Here is a 14,142-nt window from a genome sequence, read left to right as displayed (position 1 = left end):
TGTGTCGGCGTAAGCCCGCCTAATTCAAATGGGGATGATGTGGGCGTGTTTTATGTAAATTCACTGTGACCCCACGTATTTGACGTATTTTACGAACGACGCATGCGCCGTTCGTGAAAAAATCCCAGTGCGCATGCTCGAAATTATGCCGCAAGTCGTCATTGCTTTAGACGTGAACGTAACTTACGTACAGCCCTATTCGCACATGACTTAAAATTTTTAAAACTCGGCGCGGGAACGACTTCCATACTTAACATTGGCTACGCCTCATATAGCAGGGGTAACTTTACGCCGAAAAAAGCCTAACGTAAATGACGTAAAAAAATGCGCCGGCCGGACGTACGTTTCTGAATCGGCGTATCTACCTAATTAGCATATTCATTGCGTAACTATACGGAAGCGCCACCTAGCAGCCAGCGTAAATATGCAGCCTAAGATACGACGGTGTAAGACACTTACGCCGGTCGGATCTTAGGGAAATCTATGCGTAACTGATTCTCTGAATCAGTCGCATAGATACGACCACACATACTCAGAGATACGACGGCGTATCCGGAGATACGCCGTCGTAGCTCCTTTCTGAATCTGGCCCAGTGTGTTTGTTGCAACAATGTAAAACTGACTCCAATGCACCTGTGTAAAATGTACATTTATTACATTTTTGCATTGAAGCCTGCAGAGCATTGCAAGTGTTATCAGTGAAAACGGGTGCAATGCACAGGCTCGTGCATTATTTACCACCACCCCAGTGGCGGCTGGTGCTCCATTTTTTTTCTGGGGGCGGCAGAACCACCCCCACTTGGTCCTGTAGTTCGGTTGGTCGCATACACCCCCCTCCCCCCTGTCGCTCAATCATCAGCCCACAAACCCTGCACTTTCCTCCTCTAGGTTGCAGCAGCTCTTCATCCTTGTCGGCTTCACCCTTTATCTCCTCCTCCTCGACTTTATGGGGGCTTTCCCTGCATCTCCTCCTCCCAGCGGCCAATACGATTGCTTTTCCTCTCGGGCCAATCGGGTCTCCGGGCTTGCTTCCTGATTGTCTGGGAGGAGATTCAGGAAGAACTGGGTGGGCTCTGGGCACAGTGCTCTGTGTCCAGAGCCCACCCTTCTTTAAGCCAATTAGAGCCTCTGGCTCTAATCACGTGCTTCTAAAGAAAAAAAAAAAACCATTGGAATCCACGCGTCTGGCATCCTGCATGTAGATTAGGGGCCAGGCGCATGGAGTAGGGGGGTGGCACCCCTTATAGATGGGCTGTCACAGCCCCAGCCCTAGGTCCATGTGAAGGTATAAACCCCTACTGTTATGGGGTTGGAGGAAAAGAACAACGGATAGTAAATGGAGTGATATCTCTGCAGTGGTGGATCCTGTGAACAGATGACACAGATTATACCTCCCAGCTTGCTGAGATGGGAATCGGGGACACCTATTAGCAAACATATGTAGACATAGGACACACCCCCTGCCATGCCCCCCTTAATTGTACAAAAAAAATTATTGGCTAAAACCCACAAGTGCTTATTTACAACTATTTATTTATATTGGCTTTTGAAATTTACAAATACAGCAATTTATAAATTGGATAAAAGGTTTAGCGCTGGAAAACACTTTTTAATTGATAAGTAGGGTATTTTATATACACTTATAGAGATAAGACCAAAACGAGGGACAAATGAGAAGAACAGAGGGACAGAGGGGCTTTGTTCCGAAGACAATCAGGGACAGTTGGGAGCTATGGACAGATGTGTCAGCAGAGGCACCCCAAATTCAAGCACTCCACGATTCATTTAACACCCTGGCGCTGATGTCACACAAATATGTGGCCCCACTGGATTGGGCTTATTTCCGTAGAGTCGCATATTTGCGTATCTCCCCTTGAGCTGGTAGCGCGATGCGCAGCACGCTCCCAGCACAGAGACCGGGGTCTCACCGAGAGACCCAGGCCCCGTTCTAATGATCGGGACCCAGAACATCCGATTTTGGGTTACCTGATCACTGTAATAGCCTCTGATTGGCTATCAAAGTGATCAGTCACTGTTTAGCCTGCCCCTTTGTCTTCTGTCTCTGTAAATGGAGGAGAGAGAAATGCATTGTATATTTCTCTGTCTTTGCAGGGAGAGGGAAAAAAAACATGTGTAGAAAAAAAATGCAAATGCAATATTTGATCTAGGTCAGTGCCAGGGTTAGTTTTGGTCAAGGTCATGATCAGAGGTCAAGGTCAAAGTCAGGTTTTTTGTTTTGTTTTACATGATTTAAAAAAAATTGTATTATGCCGCGTACACACCATCACTTTTTATGATGAAAAAAAAACGACATTTTTAAAAACGTCATTTAAAATGACTGTGTGTGGGGAAAACGTCGTTTTATGTCTTCTGAAAAACTAAAAAAAAAAAAAATTCGAACATGCTTCAATTTTTTGTGTCGTTTTTCAAAACGTCGCTTTTTGTGTCATTTAAAATGATAGTGTGTGGGCAAAACGACGTTTAAAACAACGTTTTTAAACCCGCGCATGCTCAGAAGAAAGTTATGAAGCGAGCTTGAATGGAACAGAGTGCCGTCGTACGTGATGAACGTAACCGCGCTTTGCTAGAGCATTTTGAAAAAACGATGGTGTGTATGCTACGTTGTTTTTTAAAATGAAGTTTCAAAAACGTCGTTTTTTTTCATCACAAAAAACTACCGTCTGTACGCGGCATTAGTGTCAGTGTGTTTTAGGGAGAATATAAAAAGCGACATGTGCACTATTGTTTCTGGGCTTTACTTTGGGTACAAATAACAACTAACCTACACGTATGTGGTATCACTGTGATTGTCAGGAGCAGTCTTGCCTACACACCTTTCGGTTAAAAATCTGACCGTGTCCAACGCGGTGACGTAAAACACAACGACGTGCTGAGAAAAATAAAGTTCAATGCTTCCAAGAATGCGTCGACTTGATTCTGAGCATGCGTGGATTTTTGACCGATGGATTTCCCCACAGACGATCGTTTTTTTCTATCGTTTTTTTAACCATAAGAAAAATTTAAAACAGGTTCTATTTTTTTTCACAGATGGGGAAAAAAACGATAGGGCCCACACACGATCGGTTCGTCCGATGAAAGCGGTTCATCGGTCTGTTTTCATCAGACGAACCAATCGTGTGTACAGGGCATTAGACATTAAGATTTGTTTCACCCTTAGGCTCCATTCACACCTTGGCGACAAAACGCCCGATGCCCGACGCTCGATACGCTGGAGGGGCGAATTTCCATTGCTGTCTATGAGATGGTTCACATCTCACGCCGAATGCCGAAACGCCGTACGCCTGCCGCCTGAAAACAAGTCCCGGACCCTTTTTTTCAGGCGGCATTGGCGTTCGGCCATAGACAGCAATGGAAATGATTTGTTAATAAAAAAAAAAAAAAAGTTAAACGAATCACGGGAAAATACGCCGCGTACGCGGCGTTACTTGTCGCCTAGGTGCGAATGCAGCCTAAGGCGCAAAGGGGTTAAGTATTGTTTCATGTTACATCCTAAATATAGTCTAAGGGGCAGATCCACATACATCTGCGCCGGGCGCAGCGTTTCTAAGATACGCTACACCGCCGTAACTTATCTTTTTTAAATTGAATCCCCAACGAATCCGCGCCGTAAGATACGGCGGCGTAGTGTATCTCTCGCGGCGTAAGGGAGCGGAATTCAAATGGCTGTGATGGGGGCGTGTTTTATGTTAATACGTCGTGACCCGACGTAAACAAATTTTTTTTTTAACTGCGCATGCGCCGTCCCTGGGGGTATCCCAGTGCGCATGTTTGAAATTAAACCGGAACCAGCCAATGTATACGACGGTGACGTCATTCTACGCAAATTCTTATTCGAGAACGACTTACGCAAACGACGTAAAAAATTCAAAATTGTACACGGGAAGGACGGCCATACTTAACATTGAGTACGCCTCAGTATAGCAGCTTTAACTATACGCCGGAAAAAGCTGAACGGAAACGACGGAAAAAAATGCGCCGGCCGGACGTACGTTCGTGGATCGCCGTAAATAGCTCATTTGCATACTCGACGCGGATTTCGACGGTAACACCACCTAGCGGCCGCCGAAAAATTGCAGCTTAGATCCGACGGCGTACGAAGACGTAGCCTGTTGGATCTAGCCGAGATGCCATCGTATCTTGTTTTGAGGATTCAAAACAAAGATACGACGCAGGATTTTTGAAATTACGCCGGCGTATCAATAGATACGCCGGTGTAATTTCTTTGTGGATCTGCCCCTAAATATAGACTGTGGTGGACTATGCCTTTAACTACTTCCAATCCAGGCCTTTTCTGGCACTTTTTGTTATCAATCAGTATTTGTTTGCTAGAAAATTACTTCACAAACATTTAATATATTTTTTTAAGCAAAGGCCCTAGAGAATAAATGTGTGGGTTTTGCAATTGTTTGTCACATGGTGCGCAGCGTTTTTTAAAACTGAATTTTTGGGGGGAAAAAAATACACTTTTTTGAATTTTAAAGCAAAAAAACACAATAAATAACCCATTTTTTTTGTAAAAGATAAAGTTACGCAGAGTAAATAAATACTAAACATGTCCCACTTTAAAATTGTGCACACCCGTGCAACGGGACAAACCATATACTGTCCATAGGTGATGCTTTAAAAGCCTTTACAGTTTATCACTTTAGATTTACAGACTGGTGCTAGAATTATTGCCCATGATACCTCACATGGGTGGGGTGATCGCTGTTTGATTGCAAGAGTTTGTTTTATGCGCACAAGCACAGGAGGACGGGAGCACTGTAATCTTTTTTTTAATTATTCATATATTCTTTTATTTTTACGCTGTTGCTTTAATTTATTTTTTAATTTGATCATTTATATTGCTATTACAAGAAATGTAAATATCCTTGTGACAGCAATAGGCATGTGACATGCCTATAAGACCCCAAATCCCTCCTCTGCACTATGTAGGCATAGGACACGCCCCCTGCCACACCCCCTTAAAGAAAAAATAACCAAAAAAAAGGTTAATAAGGGCTTTTTTTTTGCCTTTACTATTCCTTAAGACCCCTTTCACACTGGGGCGGTTTGCAGGCACTATTGCGCTAAAAATAGCCCCTGAAAACTGACTTGAAACAGCGGCTGCTGTTTCTCCAGTGTTAAAGCCCGAGGGTGCACTGGCAGGACAGTGCACCCAAGTCCTGCCAGCTGCATCTTTGGAGCGGTGAAGGAACGGTGTGTTTACCGCTCCTTCACCGCTCCTGCCCATTGAAATCAATGGGACACCGCGGCTATACCGCCGGCAATGTGCCTCTGCAGAGGCACATTGCGGCGGTTTTAACCCTTTTATGGCCGCTAGTGGGGGTAAAACCGCTCCGCTGGCGGACAAATAGCGACACAAAATTAACGGTATAGTGCTGCTAAAAATAGCGGCGCTTTATCGCCACCGCGCCTCCCGCCCCAGTGTGAAAGGGGCCTTGTATTGGTATTTAAAGTGGTTGTAAACCCTTTACAACAACGTTATGCTACAGGTAAGCCTATAATTAGGCTTACCTGTAGCTATGATATCTCCTAAACCAAATGCCTGAAAATGTAGATTGCAATACATGTTACATATCGATGCACACACTGGAATTAGAGCATTAGACATGTGCATTCGTTTTGGTCCAAATGCATTTTCGTCCGAATTTCTGGTATTTTCGTTATCGTTTTAACAAACGATAACAAAAGCACAGAAAACAAAAACCGAAAGAGCCGACATAAACAAATGCTTTATTTTTGTTTTTGTTGCGGTCGAATGTGCCTAACCTTAACTCTATTAGTCCAATATTATTCTACATAAAGAGAAAAGATTCGACATAGAGAGAAAAGATTCGACATTATAGAGACATGAAGAAGAGTCAACATAGAGAGAAAAGATTCGACATAGAGAGAAAAGATTCGACATAGAGAGACATGAAGAGTCGAATTTTTATTTTTAAAGATTCTGTTGAATCTTCTTTTTCTTTTTTTTCTTCTTAGAACATTCGACAGACACCATAAGCCTTCAATAACAGATTAGAACTTAATTGTGCCTAACCCTAACTCTATTAGTCCAATATTATTCTACATAAAGAGAAAAGATTCGACATAGAGAGAAAAGATTCGACATAGAGAGAAAAGATTCGACATAGAGAGACATGAAGATTCGACAGAGAGAAAAGATTCGACATAGAGAAAAGATTCGACATAGAGAGAAAAGATTCGACATAGAGAGAAAAGATTCGACATAGAGAGACATGAAGAGTCTTTTTTTTTTTTTTTTAAGATTCTGTCGAATCTTCTTTTTTTTTCTCTTCTTAGAACATTCGACAGACACCATAAGCCTTTAATGACAGATCCGACCTTAATTTGTATTTTCGGACGAATGCATTTTTTTAACGAAAAACTAAATAAATAAAAACGAATTTCGGGAGTAACTAAATAAACGTATTTTTCAGACGAAAACAAAATTACGAAACAAAATATTTCAGTGTGCACATGTCTAGAGAGCAATAATTCTAGCACCAGACCTCCTTCATAACGCTAGATAAAGCTTTGTTAGTTAAAAAAAAATGGTTCCTTACTTTTTTAGCTGGCTCCTAGATCCAAAGCAAATTTGTCAAGCTTTGCTTTAAGTGATGACTGGTTCAGCATGTAGACAGAAGAGACTCAGGCCCCGTACACACGACCAGTTTCCTCGGCAGAATTCAGCTTCCGACCGAGTTTCTGGCTGAATTCTGCCGAGGAAACTGGCCGTGTGTACACTTTCGGCCGAGGAAGCCGACGAGGACCTCGGCGAGGAAATAGAGAACATGTTCTCTATTTCCTCGTTGTTCTATGGGAGCTCTCCTCCCGCCGAGGTCCTCGGCGGCTTCAGGGCTGAACTGGCCGAGGAACTCGACGTGTTTGGCACGTCGAGTTCCTCGGCCGTGTGTACGAGGCCTCACACGAAGGTGTCATGGGAGTCACAGAGAGATTAATGGAAGGTATTCAAAGATTATATTAAATCAGGGACATATGCTTACACTGACTTGCCATTTATCTTTGGAGTGAGGAAAAGGCCTGTATGTTAATATTATTAGGATAATCCATACAGTGTGCATGGAGGATATCTATCTCACTTCCAAGATGAAAGAAAATTAATTATGTAAGATTATTGCAACAACTAGGTCAACTTTTATGCAAAGCTGTACAGTTAACGTTATTAGTTCAATGTACCAACCACACACGTTTATTTCTCCATATTTATTTATTTCTTTTTGGCCAGACACGCAAAAATAAAACACCCACAGATATTACTCTGGTGACCTCATACTGCAATTCAAGAAATATTGAACAACCTGGGTTGACCAATCACCTGTCAATTTGTGAGAAGCCTCTGGGACCGTGGCTCATCTCTGGATGTACGCATGCCACTTCCATAATACCAAGGAGTAACAGAAAAATAGAGCAGCTGGACACAAATATGGAAAAGCTACATGATTTGCAGGTGTGAAAGTGACGACATGTTTTGCGTTGAAAGCGGAAGTGATGTAACATGGGACAAAGAACAACAGACACAGCAAACTGGGTTAATAATGGCCATGGCCTTGTCTATTGTTTTTTACAAATATAAATAATGAGCAATTCACCATAACTCTGTTAACCAGTTGTCACGCAGATATACTGCGGCACAATGGCTATCCTGGGCGAAATCCCATACTGGTACATCCTACCCGTTTTCGGAAGAAGGTGGTGCGGGGCCGCCTGAGGCACGATCGCCCCTGGCAATGCGCGATCGCGTGCACGAGCGCCAACACAGGGATCCCTGTGCTATCAGAGAAGAGTTAGCCATATAGTTTCTTCCTACGAAGAAACTATATGACCCTCCTAGTCACTTCCATCCCCACACAGTTGGAACATGGGAGGGAACACACGTTTAACCCCTTGATCGCCCTCTAATGTTAACCCCCTTCCCTCCCAGTGACATTCAGGCCTCGTAAACATGGGCAAGAATCTCGTCAGGAAAAAAACGTTGTTTTTTCCAACGAGATTCTTGGCAAGAATCTCTTGAAGCCCGAGTGTACACACTGACCTTTTCAAAAGAACCGCAGTTCTCTTGAAAGGCAAGAACGCTGTGACGTCATCGCGTACGACGAGCGTGCGCTCGTCACATTCGATGCTGTCGCCACCATCTTGCTTCACCCTACCTATGCCGTGGAAGCTACCGCGCATGCGTCAAAGTCATTTTGAGCATGCGCAGGTTTCCACGGCGACAGGTAAGTATACACACTCTCGGGTTTCTCGTCGGGAAACAGGGCCACATGAATCTCGACGAGAAAAAAAGAGCGCAGGTTCTCTTTTTTTCTCGTCGAGATTCTGGCCAGATCTCCTGATGAGAAACCTTAAAGCCTCTTACACACAAAAGATTTTCTCGGCAAGAAAGCTCTACCAGCAGTTTTCTTGTTGGTTTTTGCAGAGAAAACTGGTCATGTGTACGAGGCCTCACACAGTAATCGGTGCATTTTTATAGCACTGTTCGCTGTATAAATGCCAATGTTCCCAAAAATTTGTCAAAAGTCTCCAATCTGTCCGTCGCATTGTCACGTAGTAAAAAAGTTTAAATAAAAAAAAATGCCCAAAATCTTTCCCATAGTTTGCAGACGCTATAACTTTTGTGCAAACCAACCATTATACACTTATTGCAATATTTTTTTTACTAAAAATATGTAGAATAATATATATTGGCCTAAACTGAAGAATCAGCCATAATCAGTGGGGCGCTCTTTAAATATTACTCTGGTGACTGGCAAAGACCCTGCTTAGGTAGGGGTCCTGGGAATTTCTGGAATGTTATGGGGGGGGGTCAGCTGACCCTAAATTACCTATCCTAGAGGTCCCCCAGAACTTACGGAACATTCCTCATCAGCTGACCTTTTTTGACCTATCACAAAACCCCCCCTTGAATTCAATCAATGGGGGGGGGGGGGGGGGGGCATGAAACTCCTACCGCCACCAACCCATGAGGGAAAGGGGGGCCTTAAAACAGGCTACCCCCCCCTTACTCTCATTCTTTTGCTTCCGCTGTAAACCTGTGTCCACAAAAAACACACAGGGGGAACTCCATAAGCAGATAATTAATGGGCGAGCTGCAATTGCCAAACCACTAGTGACCGATATTAATGCTCAGAAGAGTGGTGCAAATAAATCGTGGACTATTAAAGCGGAGTTCCCCCCAAAAGTGGAACTTCCGCTTTAAGCACTCCTCACCTCTTGACATGCCAAATTTGGCATGGGGGGAGTGGGAGTGGGTAAAATCTTTTTAGTGGGACTTCCTGTCCCACTTCCTCCTTCCTAAGCCGTAAGCTGTCATGGTCGGGTGCCCACAGTTAAAGCGGGGGTTCACCCTGTTAAAGAAAAAAAATATTTTTTTTTTTATTATTCCATTACTTTCGGCATCGTAGCGCGAGCTACGGTATGCCGGTCCTAAATTTTTAATCCCCGTACTCACTGTGCTATCGTTGATTGAAGAATCCGGGGAATGGGTGTTCCTATGGTGAGAGAAGGTGATTGACGGCCGGCCCTGGCACGTCACGCTTCTCCGGAAATAGCCGAAATAGGCTTGGCTATTCACGGCGCCTGCGCATAGCCTGTGCGCAGGCGCTGTGAATAGCCGAGACCTACTCCGGCTGTCTTCGGGGAGCGTGACGTGCCAGAGCCGGCCGTCAATCATCCTCCCTCTCCATAGGCACGCCCATTCCCCGCGGGAGTCGGATTCTTCAATCAACAATAGCACAGTGAGTACGGGGATTAAAAATTTAAGACCGGCATACCGTAGCTCGCGCTACGATGCCGAAAGTAATGGAATAATGAGGTGAAGGAGGGTGAACTACCGCTTTAAGATGACGGCTCCGAGGAGAGGAGGGGGAGAGGAGCGAGCCTCCGGGCGGCCGCATCGCTGGACCGTGGGGCAGGTAAGTGTCTGTTTATTAAAAGTGAGCAGCTATACTTTTTGTAGCTGCTGACTTTAAATAAACTAAAACACGGGTGGAATTCCGCTTTAATCAATGGAAGACTCTAATATGGTCCAATGAATTGAGCTTTACATTATTCTCAACCCCTGGACATGTTTACATGTGGCAAACACCGTCCCTAGCTTACGACCAGAACTGCATTCTGTCAATAGTAAAACATGGTGGCGGTGCAATCCTAGTTTGGGCAGCCATATCTTGGTATTCTGCAGGCCCCATCGTCACCTTGAAAGGTAGAGTCACTGCCAAATTTGCATGTGCACCCTCACGGTGCAGACATTGGGCCAGATCCACAAAAGAGATACTCCGACTTAACTGCTGTTCAGTCTGTGTGTAACTTTGGAAACGATCCTCAAAAGGCTTTTTCCAAAGTTAGGCAGAAGATCAGGCATGTGTAATTGAATTACACTGCCGAATCTTAGGATGCAGTACCGCATCCGCCGCTGGGGGCATTTCGAGTCGAAATGCCGTTTCTAGTATGCAAATTAGCACTTAAGGCGATCCACAAAGCTTTCCAGCTTCGTTTTTGCGCCGTAAGTGTTATTTTGCAAGTGGTTCTACAAAGTGTAAACTAGTCACACCTTGTAAAAGCCCATTCCAGCGACGGCATTTGGTATGCATTCCCGAGGGAGAACTCCACGGCAATTTGTAAAAACAAAACCGGCATGGGTTCCCCCCCAGGAGCATACCAGGCCCTTAGGTCTGGCATGGGTTGTAAGGGGACCCCCCCTACGCCGAAAAATCGACGTAGGGGGTCCCCCTACAATCCATACCAGACCCGTATCCAAAGCACGCTACCTGGCCGGTCAGGAATGGGAGTGGGGACGAGCGAGCGCCCCCCCCCTCCTGAGCCGTGCCAGGCCGCATGCCCTCAACATGGGGGGGTTGGGTGCTCTGGGGCAGGGGGGCGCACTGCAGGCCCCCCCACCTCAGAGCACCCTGTCCCCATGTTGATGAGGACAGGACCTCTTCCCGACAACCCTTGCCATTGGTTGTCGGGGTCTGCGGGCGGGGACTTATCGGAATCTGGGAGTCCCCTCAAATAAGGGGGCCCCCAGATACCGGCCCCCCACCCTAAGTGAATGGATATGGGGTACATCGTACCCCTATCCATTCACCTGTAGGCAAAAAGTTAGTTAGTAAACACACAACACAAGGCTTTTTAAAATATTTTATTATTCTGCTCCGGATGCCCCCCCTGTCTTCGTTATTAGCTCAATTAGCAGGGGGGGCTTCTTCTTCCGCTCTCCGGGGGTCTTCCACTCTCTGGGGGTCTTCTCCGCTCTCCGGGGGGGGCTTCTCCGGACTCCGGGGGGCTTCTTCCATCTTCTCCCCTCTTCCGCTGTTGACTCGGCGAACCCCGGTTCTTCTGCAGCTCTCCGGTGCCTTCTTCTTCAGCGCTGGCTGCCTGCTATGTTTGTGTGTTAGCTCAATTTCTAACAGGCAGCCAGCACGGTCTTCTGTGACGTCATCTTCTTCTCTTCTGTTCTTCTCCCCTCTTCCGATGTTGCCTCGTCGCCTGTTGTCGCTGTAATGATGGAAGCGCGCCTTGCATCCCATTTATATAGGCATCACCGTCCCATCATGCTCCGGCAGGTACCCACGTGGTGGGTGCCTACCCACGTGCACCCACCACGTGGGTACCTACCGGAGCATGATGGGACGGTGATGCCTATATAGAAGATGACGTCACAGAAGACCGCGCTGGCTGCCTGTTAGAAATTGAGCTAACACACAAACATAGCAGGCAGCCAGCGCTGAAGAAGAAGGCACCGGAGAGCTGCAGAAGAACCAGGGTTCGCCGAGTCAACAGCGGAAGAGGGGAGAAGATGGAAGAAGCCCCCCGGAGTCCGGAGAAGCCCCCCCCCGGAGAGCGGAAGAAGAAACCCCCCCCGGAGAGCGGAGAAGACCCCCGGAGAGTGGAAGAAGAAGCCCCCCCTGGTAATTGAGCTAATAACGAAGACAGGGGGGGCATCCGGAGCAGAATAATAAAATATTTTAAAAAGCCTTGTGTTGTGTGTTTACTAACTAACTTTTTGCCTACAGGTGAATGGATAGGGGTACGATGTACCCCATATCCATTCACTTAGGGTGGGGGGCCGGTATCTGGGGGCCCCCTTATTTGAGGGGACTCCCAGATTCCGATAAGTCCCCGCCCGCAGACCCCGACAACCAATGGCAAGGGTTGTCGGGAAGAGGTCCTGTCCTCATCAACATGGGGACAGGGTGCTCTGAGGTGGGGGGGCCCGCAGTGCGCCCCCCTGCCCCAGAGCACCCAACCCCCCCATGTTGAGGGCATGCGGCCTGGCACGGCTCAGGAGGGGGGGGGCGCTCGCTCGTCCCCACTCCCATTCCTGACCGGCCGGGTAGCGTGCTTTGGATACGGGTCTGGTATGGATTGTAGGGGGACCCCCTACGTCGATTTTTCGGCGTAGGGGGGGTCCCCTTACAACCCATACCAGACCTAAGGGCCTGGTATGCTCCTGGGGGGTGAACCCATGCCGGTTTTTTCTTTGAAAATTGGCATGGAGTTCTCCCTCCTGGCTTCGTTGAGAACCCTTCACTGGCTGCCAGTAAAAGACAGAATTGCATTTAAAGCACTCTGCCTGACACATAAGTGCATCCATGGGAAGGCTCCGCAATATCTTTGCGACAAGATAGAACCTCACAATTCGAATCGCGTTCTGCGATCCACCGACCAAAATCTGGTCAGGGTACCAAAAACCAAATACAAGTCCAAAGGAGAAAGAAGGTTTGCTTTTCAGGGTCCTAGACTATGGAACGCTTTACCAACCAGCATTCGGTTGGAGGAAAACCACCTGACTTTCAGAAGACGGATCAAAACTCTGCTCTTTTGATGTCATGAGACACGAACAACTAGCGCCCAGAAGCGATTCAGTTCGCATGCGCCGCGCTTTATAAGTTTTTCATTCATTCATTCATTCATTCATTCATTCCCTCTCAGGAATGCATGCCGAGCGACGCTGTAATTTTTTTTTTTTTTTCCCGACGCAACTTTTTTAAGCCGTCGCGATCCTCAAAACTCGGCGTAACGTAACTTCGCGCATGCGCAGTACGGCCGGCGCGGGAGCGCGCCTCATTTAAATGGGACTCGCCCCATTTGAATAGGAACGCCTTGCGCCGGCGGAATTTTAGTTACACAGCCTGAAATTTCTAGATAAGTGCTTTGTGGATCAGGCACTTAGGTAGAAACTTTAAGGCAGTGTAACTTAAATGGGATTTTTTAAGTTACGCCAGGTTTTTGTGGATCTGGCCCATTGTTTCCAGAAGACCAAATGCTATTTGCGAAAATGCTCCGATTCACATAGTGAATCAAATCGTGGTTTGACCAGCATGTAGATGAAGTCTCGCACCTTCCCTGGGCGCTGCAGTTGCCGGACCTTAATATCATTGAGCCACTATGGTAAATTTCAGCCTCTGGCCTCTGCGAGAACTGGAATCTTTTTGCATGGTATCAGATTCCATTATTCACCATCCAAGACTTAGGCCTCGTCGGAAAAGACACATCGTTTTCCTCGACAAGTTCCTTGTTAGGCTTGTCGAGGAACTCGACAAGCTTTCTTTGCGTACACACGGTCAAGACCAAATCTCCTCGTTCTTAAACGCGGTGACGTACAACACATACGACGGCAGGGGAAGTTCGATTTCACTGGCACAACCCTTGGGGCCGCTTTTGCTAATCTCATGTTACTGCGTGTCAAGTAAAACTTTGGTAGGAGACGATTTGCACTTTTCAGTCTGTTACAGCGTGACAAATGTGCTATCTCCATTACAAACCCTACTTTTACCTAAGGCACGCTCCCATCTCATACTTTATTCTGAGCATGTGCGGGTTTCTAAGCATACACACGAACGTGTTTCTCATCGTAAACCAGCCCGACGAGAAACACGACGAGGAAATTGAGACTCCCGACGAGGAAAAAGAGAACTTTTTTCTCTTCGAGTTCCACGAAATTTTTCTCGACGAAAAACATACACACGACCGTTTTCCTCTGCAAAAAAGCTCTGCCACCAAGTTTCTTGATGGATTCTGTCGAGGAAAACGGTCGTGTGTACGAGGCCTTAGATGTGTCAATTCCCAGGAGAATTCAGGCCCTCAGGGATG

The 14,142-nt window shown here is 46.4% G+C and overlaps 1 protein-coding gene across 2 annotated transcripts in view; it reads right to left on the bottom strand.

Annotated features, from left to right (window-relative positions):
* Window positions 1-14,142, bottom strand: part of ABLIM2 (actin binding LIM protein family member 2) — a 278,087-nt gene that overhangs the window by 208,877 nt on the left and 55,068 nt on the right. The window lies entirely within an intron of this gene.

This window comes from Rana temporaria, chromosome 1 (assembly GCF_905171775.1).
Source record: "Rana temporaria chromosome 1, aRanTem1.1, whole genome shotgun sequence".
Lineage (NCBI taxonomy): Eukaryota > Metazoa > Chordata > Amphibia > Anura > Ranidae > Rana > Rana temporaria.
Note: the sequence above shows the minus strand (reverse complement) of the source record. Positions and strands in the feature narration are given on the sequence as shown.